The sequence below is a fragment of the Lissotriton vulgaris genome, chromosome 6 (genome assembly GCF_964263255.1).
Source record: "Lissotriton vulgaris chromosome 6, aLisVul1.2, whole genome shotgun sequence".
NCBI classification, from domain to species: Eukaryota; Metazoa; Chordata; class Amphibia; order Caudata; family Salamandridae; genus Lissotriton; species Lissotriton vulgaris.
In genome coordinates this window covers 1,319,814,002-1,319,833,063 of record NC_141694.1, presented here as the reverse complement: position 1 = coordinate 1,319,833,063, position 19,062 = coordinate 1,319,814,002, and positions in this window count along the sequence as shown.

Below are 19,062 nucleotides of genomic sequence, written 5' to 3'. Positions count from 1 at the left end.
AGGCATATTAGTCTAGGAGCAAGTTGCGCATACAGATAGAGGCAACATATTAGATCAAGGAGCTCATGGTTCCAGGAGTATTATCAATAACATAATGATGTTGTGAGGGTACTGAGAGGTAGATCAGAGAGACTAGCGAAAACCCATGCGATTGGTTACATTAGGGCTCAGAATGAATAAAATTACATTGATTATAGGGACATCCAGGGAATTGGCTCATTTAGTCCCTCTTTATCACTGTTCAAGCGGTACACCCACTTTTGTCATTGGACACCATCCCTGTGGGGCTTGCACTGTCTGTCCCCAGACCCGTAAATCTACTGAGGTCGAAATCGGGACCAATCGCCCTTGGAGACAAAAAAGATTTACAAACTGCAACAGCAGTAACCTCATATACCTGATAACGTGCCCATGCCCTTTGCGATACGTTGGCATGACGACCCGAAAAATCAGGACGAGGATACAAGAACATAAAAGTACAGTGCGGTGCAGAAAACAGGCCACTCGTCTCACCGCACACTTTTTGGAGAAGGGACATGGCCCTGATGACTTCTGCTGGACCGTCCTGGAACAACCACAAATACCCCTGTCCTGTACTGACATTAGCCGTTTCCTGTTCAAAATCGAACAAAAGTGGGTGTACCGCTTGAACAGTGATAAAGAGGGACTAAATGAGCCAATTCCCTGGATGTCCCTATAATCAATGTAATTTTATTCATTCTGAGCCCTAATGTAACCAATCACATGGGTTTTCGCTAGTCTCTCTGATCTACCTCTCAGTACCCTCACAACATCATTATGTTATTGATAATACTCCTGGAACCATGAGCTCCTTGATCTAATATGTTGCCTCTATCTGTATGCGCAACTTGCTCCTAGACTAATATGCCTTGCTGCCAGCAACTCTATTCATTAACTTTTGTTTGGGACTACATGTCCCAGCATGCCCGGTGTCACGTGACTGAACCACATCACGTGACTGTTTCTCTGCCGTACCGAACGAGAAAGCATAAAACAGTTCTCTTTGAGAAGCGCCGGTGCCCCCCCAGACAGTACAGTTGACTGCCAGGAGACACCGACGGACAGGTAGGCGAGCGCTCGTTTGCAATGCGCACGCTTACTGCCTGACTTTCACCGCGCTGGTAATTTACAATACAAAGGCGCTGCCCTGAAAGCGATCGCGCGTCTGTTTGTTTACTCGACCAGCGGACCGACGCGCTGAGAAGCTCAATGCGCACGCTGGCTGCCTGATAGTCATCGAGCTGGTAATTAATAACGCGCTGCCCTGAAAGCGATCGGCCCTCTGTTTACCCACTCGATCAGCGGACCAACGCGCTGAGAAGCCTAATGTGTACGCTGGCGGCCTGATAGTCATCGCGCTGGTGATTAACAATACAAACGCGCTGCCCTGAAAGCGATCACGCTACTATCACTGGGGTTTGCGAAAAAGCGCTGAAGAGCCCGGCTCTTAAAGCTTTTCATTATGATGCCATTCCTTTCAACTTAGTCCGGCCTCCGCGTCTCTGTCGGTCCGATGGAGTAGAACACAGGCGGGGAGCCCCGCACAATACTAACGTAGATTCTGAAGGATTAACTAAGGAATCTGCCTCCCTGTGAATTCATTTTAATTTTAATTTCCAGCTCTAAATGTTACTTGTGAATTGTTTTTAGAGCGGTGCTCCTCATACCTGCGCTGCAGCCAGGTGGGGTGAAGCCTCTCAACCACCATATATGGGTGAGTCTGCAAATCGGAAATGTTTGTCCCTATACATGTGAATGTGTATCCATTACAGTATATAATCCATGGGAATATGACATCTTCATGTTCTTTTTCTGTTTGTTTGTCTCTCTGTGTGGATCCAATACCGTGCGATGCAACAGTATACGGTTGAGTATGTACCCGAAGCTCAGGTGATATTGATCTTAATTTTTAAATTTTCATCACTATAAGCAGCAGTGTTTTTTTACACGGTCCTGAAGAATGCATTTTGAAACTATGTTCGATATAATGCAGAAACATGTCGACCACTATTAAGTACGGTGATTATTTAAAACCCGCACTCACACTTGCTTTTTAAACCTTAGGGATTGGGAGACACTAATAAAGGTTGTTTGTCTACCCGATTCACCTAATTTTATTTGACCCTCCCTCACTTTAACACTCTTACCACCTTAACACTGCTTTTTCAGTAGCCACCTCATTTTTTGTACTCAATACACCATCCCTTATCACATCTATCGGTCACGGTAACATCTGACCGGCCGTTCTGTCTCCTGGGTAAGGAGAACCCAAATGATGACAAAGAGGGCGGTACAGTGTGGCTTTTGATGGGAACTATTTCTCCATATGCTCTTGAGCCTCTACTTGGCCTGCATTCACTAACACAGATGTTGTCCTCACTGGTGTCTTTTGTGTAGTATTGGTGTTGTGATCCACTCTGTTTGACTAATTTCTTGACCCCCAGGCACTTTTTGTTGTGAAAATATTGTATTTTGGGGCATGTACCTGGTTGGTCAGTAAACTCGCCCTTAGACCCTCCTCCCATTGTTTGTTGTGTGCGTTGAGTATGTCTATGACAGCATCAGGTCCACCTGCTCAGTTTATGAGATTAAAACCATCCATGACATCAGAGGTGTTTTGAGTGGGCGGTTACTATAGAATCTGAAATAGGAAATGAATGGTTTACCTAAACACAATCTGCCTAGTTAAGGCGAAGAGTGTTGTTTTAATTCGCAGCATCGAGGTGCTTCCTCTGATCTTTTCTTTTGTTTGGCTTGAATAGAGCGGTGCTCCGTTTTACCTGCGCTGTGGCCAGGTGAAGGGGGGGGGGGCAACATTCCCCTGCAAATTGGGTGAGTGTAAATACATATGTTTACAAAGTGCATATGATTATTAGATACAATGGTGATCTAGCTCTCATGGCACACGAATATAGGGTAACATGATATTTTGCAGTATGCATTTCTGACTGGATAAAGTAAATCAGCAGATGCTTGTTGAAATGCTATTGTCACTAATGATATGTACATTTCTCTCTTCTATGTGTATGTGTGTGTCACACAGGAGATTCTCAGGTGATATTTACTTTGTTCTTCACACTGCTTTTGATTTTGATTCACATCACCATACCTAGCAGTAGCAAAATAGGCACTGATAAAGCAGTAAGGTGACCCATGGGCCCGATATAAAACTGCAGAAACATGTCGACCACTTTTTTCATCTGCGTAGTTATTTGTTAAGACTACCATTTGCACTGTTTTTATCGTTGAGAAAAAGGAGGTGTCCATTAAAAATATTTTCCTCCTTCTTAATCAATTTTAGATATTTCACTTTATACACTTTTTGGTTTACACAATGTAGCACTGCTTTTCAGCTACCTCCTGATACCCAATACAGATTACATCACAGACGGTTTGGGATTGATGTGTTAGATTCGGCTGCGTCTGGCCAAATCTCGCACTGGGTACTCGGTTCCCCATGTGTAAACTGAAGGTTCCCAAATGATGTAGGGCGGTACAGGTTGGAAGTCTGATGGGATCTCTTTGAGCACCTTTGAGAGACCCAGCGACAGATTTCGCTATTCATTGGTCATAGCCCATATCATCCCTGGATAAGAAACACACCTACTTTTCTGACCCCTTGCTATTCTTCAGTTGGTATTCAAGTCATTGTTAGGGCTGTAGCATTGGTTGGTCGTAAAATATTCCCTTGGACCCCCTTTCTTTGTTATAATGATTCATAATGATGGCCTAAAAAGTGGTTAGGAAAACAGGCATAATGTATGTTTGGTGATAAATAGCAAACACTTTCCCCTGTCTCTTCCAAATGTCAAAGACACATGTGATTGAGTATGCAAGGTTTTGTGAACAGTTCAGACAGTGTAAACTACACCATGCAGGGTATAACTCCTGCATGTATATCTTAAACTTGAATCAGTCTGGGTCCTGGGAAGGGAAGATGGTGGATTGACTCCGCTGGGAGGAGCGTGCTCTCCGAGCTCTCTCTCAAGTGAAGCCGAGTTAACACTACCAAAATGAATTGAACTGTTCGAATGCTTGGACCCCCTTGAACCTCTGTTGCCATTCAGATGATAGAAACTCTATAAGGGGGGGAAACCTTTGTAGCAGCAAATTTAATTTGCCCAAATGCAGTACCTGTCTACTCAGCCTCCACGTCGCCTCTGAAGACTCTTTGTAAAACCACACCAGCTGAGCTGCTTCAGTGCCGTTTTTTCCGCGTTCTTTCTGCCTCCAGTCTGGGGCATGGCTCCTCCTAAGACCGATGACCTGAAGGCCGGGAGCTCTGCTCGAACTCTGTTGCTAATTCTGCTGGAGCCGAGTCGACCGCGTTGACTACATTGACAAGACTGAAGGCACTAAGATCTTGCCCTCTGGAGCTACAGGCTAAAAAGAATGTGTCCGATATAGGGAAGTCTACTTGAAAGCTGCTTCAATCTGGTAAAGTGGCTGACTTTTCTTCAGCCATTCCTGAAACGGATTTGGGAGATACTCAACTGGTGATGACTCATCCAGGAGAAGAGAGGAACTTTTGTGAACAGGTATGTGAGAGTTCAGATGGCTTAAATGATTTGTCAGCTTCTATAAACTTGGACTCAAAACCTAGCTGTTCTAAAACTGCTCTACGTGAGGGTCTGCAGTTATACTCACTACCTCATCCGCCGTTAGCACTCTCAAAGGCTACTTTGCAACATGCTCCCAATGAAGAGGTCCATCGTGATGTTACTATGTCTGGCTCTTGTACTACTAGTGATACATTGTTGCAACAATGCTCCCTTCCATTATTGCCGGCCTTTATAGAAGGGCTTGGCAATTTGGTAAAATATCATACTTCAAATGCTGATACTGAGACTATTGCTACAATTAATTCGATTTATGGGCCAGTGATAGCTGCTAGATGGGAGTCGAGTGGGGAGCCGACATCTCCTTCAAAAAGAGCGGAGCAATTGTATGACACAAGTATTATCTTGTCTAGTGATGCTAACATTTCCCCTGCTGCATCTTTACTACTGCAGAGTGGACATTGTCCAACGTCAGATGCATTGAAGGATTCCAACAACCTGATCAGTGTTTTTCTGACAAAAAAACCTGCACTTTTAAGCTTGCCAAACCTGTACATAGCTGTAAGATAAATATAGCTTCTCAAAGCCAACCACGACTACAGGGTACCACAGCAGCAGCACACACGAAGGGATCGACAGAGAGGAGCCCTTTGCGTAAAAAGGTTACCTCTAAGGGGGAGGTTAAGGCAATAGTTTTGAGACTTTCAAACTCTGGCTTGGAACGCAACCCTAATGCTAGCTGGAACCTTATCCATTCCTTTGATGCAGACATAACAACACTCACCATACACTGCAAGACTCTGTGTCAACTTTCAATCCTCCCCCATCGACAACTAACCAAGATATTAAGATTTTGGCATCTAGTGGAGACCAGCCAGAGCCTCACAAGCCATCACTTCGGTCTATCTTTCAGGCCTTGTGGGAGCAAAGAGCAGAGGCACAGGAGCATTATAGGTAGCTTAGGGCAGACAATCTGTCGATTCAGCAATCTCTCTCAGAAGTGACCTGCAAGGTGGCCTTACTTACTACCGACATTGCTGAATTACAGCAGCGTCTCACAGATAATGAAGAAGCTGTGCCAGCTACCACTAACCTAACATGCTCTCATGATGATCAGATAGCTCTCATACAGGGGAAAATTGAGGACATGGGAAACCAAAAGCGCCGGAACAATCTAAGGCTGTTTGGAGTGCCTGAGGGAAAGGAGGGCTCGGATCCAAGAACATTCATTGCATTCTGTTGTTTCAGACGGCCTTCCCAGACTTGGCAGATTGGGATGGGATTACCAAATGCAACAGGCACATGGACTACCTATTTTATGAACCAACTGGACCAGGCTAATTCTAACTCATGGAGACTATGACCAATCCTCATCTTCTTTGGCAACTTCCTTCTGCGACAGGCAGTCTATATTAAAGCCCGGCATTCAACACCACTGGTGGCTTATTCAATTTCTTTTCCGCTGAGTTCAGATCTGTGCAAGGGAACAATGGAAAAAAGATGGAGGATGCCACAGCTTATTGATCCATTGAAGGCTATCCATGCACTTGTGCTTTTGCAAGAACCGGCTCATTTGAAGGTTATTAAAGACAGACAGGCCCAGATTTTTCATTCGGATTTGGACGCTAGACAAGCTTTAACCCACTGCCAAAAATACTCCAAAAAATAACTGATGTGTCTTTTTGTTTTTGTAACAAAGGTCCCGTTAAGAGTGTTCAATGGGGGGGGGGGGGGGTGGAAAGGAAATAGAAGGGGTAGAAAAAATGGCTGGGCTTTAAAATTAAAGGGGGGTAGGAGGGAAGAAATAGGTTTGGGGCAATGAAATATTATTGAATAGCATCAATCATTCTAGAATCACCTAAAAACTTCCATCTTTTGTCTCCCTGCCTGAAATTTATTTTGGTTTAATTGTGTATAGCACTGATGCTGCTTGAGGGCGGGCTTGGGATGCTGGGCTCCTCAGTGGCTGTCATTTATCGACAGCCATAAAGGATTATTCCTTTCCTAGAAAACTGGGAGTGAGGGAGGGAGGGAGGGCTTGGGTAAGGGAAGGGGTGGGCTCGAGAAAGGCCTGTGCTCAGGCCAGAGGTGGAGAGTAGGGGGAGTCAAAGGGTATGAAGTAAATATGATATAAATAATGCACAAATAGTTGGGATAGAGGGTACTTTATTCTTCTAGTTATTTTGTAGTGCTATTACAGAGAACTGGGTGAGGGTCTAGATGATGCTCTACTATATATATTTTTAATTAGGAACATTTACTAATGGGTCACTTAAATCTATGTGTTAGAACGTAGCTGGGCTAATGCAGCAACTAAGCGGCAACTAGTAAGGGAGGAGCTCAAACTATACAAGTCGCATATTGTGCTTCTTACGGATACAAGTCTGGCTTGCAAAGATAGGGGTCTCTTTAAGCAGTTGGGTCTTTAGTTAGTGGATTGTATGCCTCAATCAGAGGGGTGCTATTTTAAAAGATAAACAATCAAGATGTAATGTTCTTAAGGATTCTTCTGATCCCTGTGGCAGATGCGTAATTTTACAAATCAAACTTAGCAATATAAGCTATGCATTTTGTGCAGTATATGAGCCTAATGCCGCTGATCCAACTCTTTTTAATTATATAATGTTGGAATTATTAGATTGGCAAGGTGAAGTAATAATCATGGGAGATTTCAACTGTATCATGAACTATTGCATTGATTCCAGAAATAGGGCAGCATTTCCAAGAATGGCTAAAGGTATAAGTTCAATTCTGGAGATGGCCTGGTTGCACTGTTTAGTCGATGTTTGGCGGACGCTATATCCCACATTACCTGGGAATACTTACTACTCTGCCCCACACAGGCAATACTCCAGAATAAATTTGGCTTTTGTCAATAGTATTATTGTAACGACTGTTAAAATTGAGGTATTCCCCCGCATTACTTCAGATAACAACCCTATATTGCTTAGCCTTCAACTATCAACAACAGATAAGAGTAAACGATCTTTTACGTTTCCTAGGTACCTGCTGACTGACGAGAGTTTTATTTTATTTATTCAAACTTCTCTAACTGAGCTTTTATATTCTACCATGGGCTCAGCTTCTCCCTTTGTGGTTTGGGATACAATGAAGGCTTATGTAGGGTGATTACCCAGAAATACATCTATCGCCAAAATAAAACAAACAATATTGATCTGAAGGTAGCTTGCCAGGCATTAACGCAGCTAGAAGCCTGTCATGCTGAGGAGATTAAGCTTGGGGGCGCAAATCAGGAGCAGATATATATCATTAATAGATAAACGTCTATCTATGAGCAGGCTGCTAAACGAAAAGATTGCAGTTGTTTGTAATAAAAATCGATCTATGCAATATGAATATGGGGATCAAGTTGGGAAAGTACTGGCATACCAAATAGAAGATCGGAAATCAAAAGGACAGATAAAAGCCATCAGGGAAGTGGATGGAAGTAGGTATACATCTCCTCATCTGATAAAAGACCAATTTTACCAATTCTATCAGAGACTTTATACTCCTGCTCACCTGATAAAATAGAGCTCGATAATTACCTAAATAACTGCAATCACCCACGTCTGAGGGAGGAAGAAGCAGCTCTTCTTCATAGTGAAATAACTAACAAAGAGATTTTGACAGCTTTGGCTTGGCAGTTCGGGCTGGACTGTTCAGGCTGGACTGCTCCACTTGGGCACAGGGTCAAGACTGATTTGCATATGGCTGGGTTCAAACTGGAATGGCATGGTAAGCAAAAAACGATGGGTTTAGACCCAGATCTCTGTACTGCGGTGAATGTATGACATTGTTCTGCATTCTGTTCATCAATTGTTGTTTTTGCATTGGAAAGAGATTCAGGCACATTCATTGAAATTTCAACAGAGGCTACCAAGTACTGATAGCAGGGTAACTGCCCAACCTGTGAACCTCAAGTCTCCCCTACACTAGCCGCTACCAAGCCCTTCCCCCCTAGGGAGCTAGGGGGGTTAGGGTGTATGGCAGTGAGGTAATCCAAGTTTTGGGGGCCAGGAGGGTTTCGGGTAAATAGCAAGTAGTTAAAGGCAGGCATATTGGAGGAAAAGAGAAGACAACAGAAACGAACCCTGCTGAAAAGGTAGCACGGAGGCTGGTGGAGGCTGCTGTAGTAGAAAGGCAGAGAGGATGGCAAGCCCTTTTTGTGATTAATGTTGTGTTCTGCCTTGAATGTGACAGACTGATTTAAGGCACAACTGATTACGGGTCGTAGGGTCTCGTAAATTGGAAAATTCCATCATATAAAATGAAGGCATGTTGGGGCAATGGTCAAAAAGAGGGTCAGAAAGACACCAGTAAAAATGCACCCCTCTAGGGAACGCAAACAAAGTGAATCTGTGGGGAGTACTATCATTGGACCCCCCAGAAGGAAATAAGATTTCCAGCACAATAAGGGATAGGCACCCTGGCTTACCCTATAGAAGAACCTAACGTGACACCACTGGGACAATCTATAAAGGAAATTATTAGGAAATACATCTATAAAGGAAATTGCTTGTAAATATTTTAAAAAGAAGCCTGATGCCTGTTTCCCCGCCATAGTACTGAGGAAATCCTTGAGCAGCAACCAGAAGGAGAATGTGAGGAATATAATAAGTGACTCTATTATTCTAGACTCAGTACTGGACTTAGACCTAGCTCTGGGGGATGAAATGGGTGAAAATATAGGGGGGATATTGTCACTGGTACCAAGGCTATCCTTGTCTCCTAGTCTCTCCCCTTCTGTAGCAAAATGCTCTACAAAGGCTAGGGAGGCTTGCATCAAGTAGTGGATGGACCAGGGGATGCAGGAGTGCGGTGTGGGGAGAACATCGTATTAAAGAGGTAGTAAGGGATACCCCAGGTCTGCACCCTACCCCACCTCTGTCGGCTCACAGCCCTTCCTCAGTTTAGATATAACAGCAGTGTGTTAGGATCGATGCTTAATGGAACACTGAGCGAGTTGCTAGGAGCTCAGAATATTATGTTGTGAAGTGCAGCTCAGTAAGAAGAGGTTGGTGAAGGAGCTGGAGGTCTTCTTATGTATGCTTATCTAAGTAAAGCTTATTTCATCCTACAAACTGCTTTGGACTCATCTTAACACTGGCGACGAGGGAAACTACTCTGGCAGGGGACAGATTGCCTTTGACCTCCACCCCTGGACGATACTACCTGGAGCTGGTAGTATACATTTACTCCTTCAATTATAATTCTACTGGATTTGGATCTTCTACCCTTGTCTTCTTGCTCACTTGTGGATTTAAAAGATCTTCTTATTATTGCTACAAGAACCTACAAGAAACTTTATCAAGTATTTTGTTGTGCCACTTCAAACTGTCTGCTTAAGCGTCATTAATACTGTGGATTATTGAAGATCTGCTGATAATTGCCCATGACTGTGGATTTGCTTGGAATTGAATTGCCAATAGTTGTGGATTTGCTTGGATTTGCCAATTATTGTGGATTTGTTTCGATTTGGCAAAAAACGTCAAACTTTCATTCAATCGCGATCTGCATCATTTGAACTACTTGAAACTGCCTACCTGAGCGCGCTGTTCAACATCGTCATCGAGAGCTTCCCTCTCAATAACGGAATAAGAAACTTCAGCACCCTGAGGTCTCCTTGATGCAAATCCTATGATCTTCTCCACACCATTACAAATCTGGGACAAAACTGCACCAATCCCTACAGCACTAGCATCTGTGGTAACTAAAGTCCTAGGTATTGTAGGATGCCCTTTGGATTGGCGTCCGCCTCGGCGGTGTTTCAGAGAGTGATGCAACAGGTTTTGGTTGGAATACCGAATATTTTATGCTTTCAAGACGACGTGTTGATTGTTGGGAAGATTTGTGAACATCATGATAAGGTCTTAACCGAAGTGTTGGAACAAATGGAAAGTAATGGCTTGACCATAAAGAAAGAAAAGTGTCAATTAAAACGAGATAGCGTGACTTATCTGGGCCATGAGATATCTGGTCTTGGCATTAAGCCTAAGAAGAGTATAATTTCTGCAATTGTCAATGCTCCTATACTGTCCAACAAAGATCAGCTTAGGTCTTTTTTAGGTCTAGCTGAATATTGTTCAAAGTTTATAAAGGGATTTTCCGATGTTGTAGAACCTTTGGGGGTGTTGATGAAGAATGGAGTTACATTTAAATGGAGTGAGGTTTGTGATGAAGCATTCAAGTGTGTTAAAAAAGGAATTGTGCATGCACCGACCCTTGGTCACTTTGATGTGAAAGCTAGGACTTTAGTTACCACAGATGCTAGTGCTGTAGGGATTGGTGCAGTTTTGTCCCAGATTTGTAATGGTGTGGAGAAGATCATAGGATTTGCATCAAGGAGACTTCAGAGTGCTGAAGTTTCTTATTCTGTTATTGAGAGGGAAGCTCTCGCTTGCACTTGGGGAATAAAGCATTGCAGATATTTCCTTTGGGGTTTGCCTTTCAGGGTGAGAACGGATCATAAACCCCTTGTACATTTGTTTAAGGGGGGAAGAGGTTTGGAAGGAAATGTAACTCCCAGGATATCCAAGTGGATTCTGTCTGTGCTTGAGTACAATTTTGAGATGGAATATGTCAGAGGTGAGAAAAATGTAGTTGCAGACTATTTGTCAAGAATGCCCGTTGAGTCAGTAGATGAAGATTGGAAAATGATGACTTTGTGGCTAGTTGTAATGAAATCTTGACATTTGATAAAGCAGAATGGGAATCTGCCATGTCTGAAGATCAGATGTTGTCAATAGTCATAAGAAATGTTTCTGAGGGATGGTCTAGGGAGTCTAGTGCTGACATTCGTTTAAAGGGTTTTTATCATGTTGAGGGTGAATTAAGTGTTTCAGAAGGTAAGTTGTGGAGAAGAAACAGGTTGGTGCCACCATGCAATCTTAGGTCTAAGATTATGACGTTGGCGCACAAAGGTCATTTAGGAAGAAACATGACAAAGAGGAGGATTCATGAGTTGTACTGGTGGCCAGGCATGGATGGAGAAATTGATGATTTGGTTAAAAATTGCTATGCTTGTGCTGGTAGTGATAAAACTAAAATCGTTAGGCAGCCTCCCCTTTCGTGTATTGATTTTCCGGTACGTCCCTGGGAAAAATTGGCTATTGATTTTCTTGGTCCAATTTCCAAATTGGGTGTTCGTAATAAGTTTTTGATGGTTCTGGTGGATTACCACTCAAAGTGGTTTGTGGTGGAGTCTACTGAGAATATTGATACCAGAAGAGTGATTGGTTTTATGGAAAGAGTGTTTCTGAATGAAGGGATTCCAAAAACTCTAGTATCAGACAACGGGGTGCAGTTGGTTTCTAGAGAAATTAATGAATTTTTGGATGGTATGGGAATCTTTTCATGAGAGAGTTGCGTTGTTCAGGCCGCAGGCTAATGGCCTTGTGGAAAGGATTAACAGATAGTTGATGGAAAATATTCAACTATCTCTTGCTAACGGTCTAGCATGGTCAGATGAACTCAAGAAAATGGTGCGGTCTTATAGAGTCACGCCACATTCAGTTACTGGTGTCTCGCCTTTTGTTTCCCTTAAAGGGAGGGAACCTGGTACAAAGGAGGTTCCGGGTTGGTTGAGGAACAAAGAGTGTGTTTGGGTTGATCGTATGGGTGTGAAATGTAGTGTTGATAAACGGCAAACTGATTCTGTTCAATCATATAATTTGAGAATGAGGGTACGCGAAAATGACAATAAAGTAGGTGATTGGGTTGTGACTAGGAAGGGTGGTATAGTGATTAAAGGGGAGAGTACGTTTTCGCAACCCAAACAAGTGAAGTGTGTCAAAAGAAACATTCTTCTCTTGAGTGATGGTTCTGCTTGGAGTAGTGGTAATGTTGCAAAATGTCCTACTCCCTAATGTTTGTTATTTTATGAAATGTAATCTTTATTGAACATGTTATATCATTTTGTATAGGTTACCTTGTATTTTGTTTGTATTTGTAATGGGGGAGATGTGTTAGGATCTATGCTTAATGGAACACTGAGCGAATTGCTAGGAGCTCAGAATGTTATGTTGTGAAGTGCAGCTCAGTAAGAAGAGGTTGGTGAAGGAGCTGGAGGTCTTCTTATGTATGCTTATCTACGTAAAGCTTATTTCATCCTACAAACTGCTTTGGACTCATCTTTACACAGTGTTAGCCTTATCACTATTAAAGGTGATGTTCTTAATGCAGAAAACCCTCCAGGCAATATTAGAAGCTGTGACTGAAAATAATAGACTGGAGAAGTCCCATAAAAACTAACTACAGCAACTTATAGGGGAATTAAGATAAATTCATAATTGCATGCCCAACTTAGTGCAGTTAGCAACAGAGAAAAGAAATCAGGAGATATTGGCACCAGCAGTTATCAGTAAGTTATAAGATCCACAAATAGCAAGCCTCCCAATGGTCTGTATTTCAAAATGCCCTATGTTGGTGATAAAGAGGGGACTTTACTGGGGAGTAAAGGGTTATATGCTTCAGCCCAGAAAATTAGGGAAGCAACAGAAAAATCTTCAAAAGAAAGAATCTGGAAAAAGGGTGAGATGAATGGACAGTGTAGGGCCCCAGGTATAGAGACCGGGCAGAAGGAAATAATGGGAACTAGAAAGAGGGAAAGTGGGACCTCAAAAGGAGTTAGAATCCCAAGCAGAGGGTTTATCCCGCCATCATCTGGATGTATACAGAGTGGTAGTGTATCAGTTGGTACCCAAGAGGAGAAAGGAAAAGTGAAAGGTGCAGTGCGTGGTATAAGCAAAAAAAGGGAGGTCACACTAGAACAGCCTGGGAGGAGTGGCTGCTTAATGTCAGTAACAGCTCCCAGAAGTGAGGTATGTGAAGAAAGATATAATGGAAGGGAAAGACATCAGGTAATTATGGAATCCCAGGGAATGGGAACTGGTAGGAAACTTCAGAGGAAGTTAAAGCCTCTGAACTGCTTGCACTTATTACAAGTACTAACCAAATGTCCCAACCTATGTGAGATTGCATGTGAGGACATAAGGCAAATTATTGTGTTTTTATCTAGGACCCTAAATCAATATTGCTATTTTATGCCCTTGTACGGCTATAAACAATAATATCCCTATAATGGCATAAGAATCAGATCCATATTTAGTAAATAGCCCTTGCAGTCCAAAGCACGGCAAAGCTACTTCCTTAGATTCCTAGAGAGCACAACGAGTTCTTTCGACACACCAAGCCTCCAGCAACCTGGGAAATCCCCATTTGCTTTTGTTTTGATTTGTCATTGAACTCCTGCGAACACTAAAGGAACAGTCAGTTCTTAGTGACATCTTTATTGACGTCTTATGTCCAAACCTTACGTCAAACTCGGGACCTTTCAGGTATAAATATACCAACGTTGCCTTAAGCAAACACACGGTGGTGGTTTTGGAGCCGGCCAGATATCTACTTGCCCGAGAGCCCAGCTGATGCGAGAGCCCACAGACGCTGCCCCTCCCTTTTGACGCACTGAGAGAGACGCTGTATTTTCTCCTGCTGAGAAATCCAGCTCCAGTGTTCTCAGCCGCCTTCGCGGGCTGCTGGGATATCGAGTCCTGAAAGAGAGATACCAGACCTCCTGGATTCTATTAACCACGTACGGAGCTGACTAAATCCTTAAAGAGAATTCTTGAGTCAGATTCTTGGCAAAACCAACTTAACTTAAACTGCTACTTACTTACTCTTTCCCACGTATTAGGCTTAGGTCAGGTACACCGGGGTAGGCGTATTTAGAAGCACCAGTTGAGTACGTTAGTCAATGTATATATGTATGTATATCTTTTATCCATTTTAAAGTATCTTATGGCTAAGAAAACATATCAATGCTTTTACAGTATTATTTCATAATACTCTTTTTACTTTACGCACTTTACTTTACATTAAGTATTGCAATTATGGCAATTCATTTCTCTTGCATGAGAAAGAAGACTGCTCAATAAATTACACCTTTTATTAAAAACGCCCGTCTCTCTTTTCTCTGCACTCTGGTGAAACTAAGTACGCACAATTTGACTGAGTGAAATAGCTGTCTATTGTTTTCACACGACTCTAGAGATACACTCTTATTCTGAGGGAGCAAAGTTGTCATGTTATATGGTTGTCAGAAGCTAATCCCTTCTTGTCTATCCAGGGAGATTAAACTCCTCCTCGTTTATTCGAGAAAGTTTCTAGTGACCTCTGAGCTAGCTGGCAAACCTTAAGTCTAATATAGTCAGTAGAGACCTAGTCGACCTCAGTCCTACGTCTACACTGCTGAATATATTATTCCAATGCGCAAAGCCTATTGGGAATATAGAAACTACACTACGAAATAGGGTTTACAACAAACCTGGATTGAAAAGAGTTGAAAAGACCCATTTTTACTTAGAACTTGTAAAATGGATGGTGATGAGGGCTGGGAATTAGAAAAGGAGGGCATAAGATTGGTACAGATGGGTGAGTTGGGAACAAAGGGGAGGTGCCCTAGGAACTATAAAGCCCTGACCTGCCTTGCAGGACTTTGTCCAAAACAAGTACAGTATAGTTCTGCAGGGACCCGGCATAGAGGAACATTTACAGAAAGAAGGAAGGGCATTCTTTGTGTAACTATAGAAAGCACCGCCAAAAGTTTGATGCTGCAGAATCGCTTTGAACCGCTACTTGATTAAAGGTTAAGTTGTGAGGGATAATAGCTGGTGGGGGTTGAATGATTTGGACTAGAGGTTGGAGTCTTCGCACAGCCTGTTGGTTTTAACATAGAATATAGGGGGTTATAGGAGATTCCAAGCCCAAGGTAGCTTCATAGAGGTATTGAGATGTAATGAAACTGTGTGCTTCCAGGAGACTTGGCTGTGCAAAGTTACCAGGCCAGTGGATGGATTTTTAATGCTTTAAAAAAATGCTGGACACCTAGTCCTGGGCCGGCCCTCGGGCAGATTGATTACTTTGGTTTCCAAAAAAATGGATAATAAAATCACCTCATTGAATGTTAAAAGCTAGTGGCTACTGGCCAGTCAGATAGAGCTGTATATTGGCCCCTGGGGGAAAAGACAAATAATTGTAGTCAACATATATATTCACCAAGGGCATTTAGTAGATTATGAAACTCAATTGGGGTTACTAGAACAATATCTGGAGTTAATCAGTATGGCAAGGGAGAATCAGTTAGTAATGGTGTTAGAGTATTTTAGCCATACATTTGACCCCGCATACAGTGATATGATATATAAGGATTTGCAAGTCACTGCACATGTGCCTCTGGCTGTCTTCCCAAGATCAAGTTGTACTGTGCAGGATGAATCCCTTGTAAAACTCCTAGAGTCCATTGCGGTGTTTTTTGTTAATGGTCAGGTAGAAGCCTAGCGCCCCGCAAGCCAGACCTTCCGAGTAGCCAACCAGGTGTGCCCAATTAATTATGTTTTCATAAATACCTGGCACTTTTCCAGGGTGGAAGGATTTAAAGTGTTGCAAATGGAGGGTAGTGACCAATGGCTCCTGCAGTTAACTCTTCGAATAGAGCAAATGGGGCAAAGCAATAGAGTTGTTCCGCTGCAGGTAGGGTGTACTCAATGTTTTATCACGCTCATAACGGAGGACAGTTAAAAACTGTGGAATGGCATCTCAATAATATTTTGATATGGTATGATCAGGTGGTAGAGAAGGTAAAATTCGAAGCAGGCTGATGACTTCGGAAAGGGAATACGATAAGGTAGGCAAGAGAAATGTCTGGTTTCATTAAGAGTGTAGGAGTTTAAAACTAAGGGTTGAAAAATGGGAAAGATTATTGAGGAAAAGGCACAATAGGGGAACAAAAGAGAGCCTCAGTCTGGCAAACCTCAAGTATAAAATTAAGCGGAGGGAAAGTAAATTGGAATTTGCACGCAAAAACTGGCAAACCATGCTTGAAGTAATTGGCACAAATAATATAAGGCAATTTTGGCATTTGTTGTGTGATGGGAATGAACAAGAGGAAATCAGTTGTTTATGGCCTGATTCCGATCAAGCCGAACAACTCATGTCAGGAATGCTTTCCATACGACTTGCGTCAGGATAGTCCGACCAAACAAGTCTGATGCATTTGATTGCATACGGATACGATTCGGTTGGACTCCCATTGACTTCTGGGGATCCTGTTTACCGAACGTGTACACAGCCTCCCATTGACAAAAGGGGTGATTGGGGATCATCGTACACCCTGTGGCGGGCACCCCTTGGTGCCTGCCACACTGTGCATGATCTGAAAGGGGGACCCATGGGTTCCCCCACAAGCATGATTCGGAGGGCGCCGGTTGAAGGGAAGCCCCCAAAAACCAATACCGGCAGTCTTTTTGATCTGGGCAAAAGGAATTGTAGAGGCTCTCCGAATCGTTCATCTTGCTTGATCGCTTGGAAAACCTACTCCTTAGAGCTGTACGATTCGGCTCCAGAGGGCTCTATCTCTCCGTATACCTTATGGAAACGGTTTGGTCAGCAATAAGGGTTTCTAGGCATCGTACTTGTTCGTTCGGAATTGGGAATGAGTTGGTCGGAAACAAGGGCTCTGGATCGGTTTAGGAAAAACCAAATCTGATTCGGAGCCCTTCCGACCGAGATCGGATTTGGGCCCTTAGTAGGGGAAGACGATTTCATTTATCACCTAGGTATCCTATAGGACAGTAACAATGTAGATGAGAATTTGAAGAGTACTGTTAAGGTTGATGCAAATCTTACGTCGTACTTCTCCTCCCAAATGTTAAAAGAAATCATTCAGTCCCTTAAATTAACCAAAACAGCAGGACCAGATAAGCTACCACTAGTTATAATTAAAACTAATGTAGACTGGTGTGCAAGCCTCTTTTATGTCACCTTTCAAAATGTTTTGCACTCTGGGTGTTATCCCGAGAGTTAGAAAGAGGCAATAGTTCAACCAATATATAAGAAGGATGATGCCACAAGAGGCGTAACACAGGCCCCCGCAGCCCCGTGGTGCGGGGGCCCCCAAGCTCCAGGGGGCCCCCTCAGCACAGCACTCAGGCTGCAGAGCTCCTGAATGAGCCTGGAGGGGGCCCCTCCACATGCCTTGCAGGGAGGCCCCCTCTAGTTTCGTTATGCCAGTGGATGCCACACAGCCAAAGACTGGTCGATTAATTAGCTTGCTGTATGTGGAGGAGAAAGTATTTTCTTAAGTCTTGCTAGACCTAATGAAGTCTCGGGTAGAGCAAAATTATTGAATTCTGATAGAGCAAGGGGGCTTCAAGGAAGGCCACTCAACCATAGATCACTGCCTTAGTTTATGGGCAATGGGAACGAAGGCAATTGTTTTACGAGGCAGATTATTTTGTTGCTCTGTTTATTTCCAGTCTGCCTTTGACCTAGTGGTTTGCAAACTACTATGGGCTATGTTGGGCCAGCTCAGTATCAACAAGGCATTGATTTCGCTTATTCAAGAATTGCATAGCCAGAACTGGGCTTGAGTGATCTTATATACTTGTAAGACCTTATCTAAGAGAATCCAGATAAGGAATGGACTACAACAGGGCTGCATTGTACCCCCTTTAATTTTTTTTCCTCTTCTTGTCTGACCTACCAAACACACTACGCAAAGCTGGTGGCTTATGCCAAAAATGGCCGGGACCCATATCTCTTGCCTATTATACTCCGACGACCTGGTGATAGTGGATAAGACTGAGTTGGGTCACCAAAACAAACTGGATATCTCCCAGGATTATCGTGTAAAAAAGGGCTTATCGTCAACTTGGAGAAAACCAAAATAATGGTGCTGGGGAAAGAAAGGAGCTTGTTCAATTGGCGCCTGGGAGGGAATAAAGTTGATGTGGTTGTTACATATAAGTATCAGGCTAAACTGGAGAGTCCACATAGGTGCACTAAAATCATTTGCATTGTATTGTATTGTGTTGTAAAGGCTCTTCTATAGCGCATGGCTACTCGGGAGCAACCCAGCGCTTAGGACTGACCAAAGGGAAATGGATTGCAGAAGATGCGGAGGCCCAGACTCTAGATCCTGGGAAACAGGACAGTTTTTAGCTTCTTTCGAAATGCAAGTAAGTTAGGCTCTTGTCGGAGGGATGGAGGAAGAGCATTCCATATCTTAGCCGCATTATACGAGAGAAGACGGCCCCCTGTGGGGGCCCTATTAATCCTGGGAATTGCTAAAAGATTTTGCTGATTAGAGCGAAGGTTCCTAGATGGTTTATAAGGCCTAATCATGTCATCCAGGATGGGGGGGCCTCTCCCATAGAGTGCTTTATGGGCCCTACAGGGGGTCCTGAAATGAACCCGCTCCCTTATCGGAAGCCAATGCAAAGTGCTCAACGCGGGTCTAGCTGATGCGCGATCGCTAACACCTGTAAGTAGCCTCTCTGCAGAGTTTTGGGCGACCTGGAGTTGCCGAATAACCAAAAGAGGGGCTCCTAGATAAAGCGCGTTTCCATAGTCCAGCCTAGATAGAATAAGGGACTGGACTATGGTTTTCTTGGCTTTATCGGGTAGCTGAGGAAGGATTTTGCGG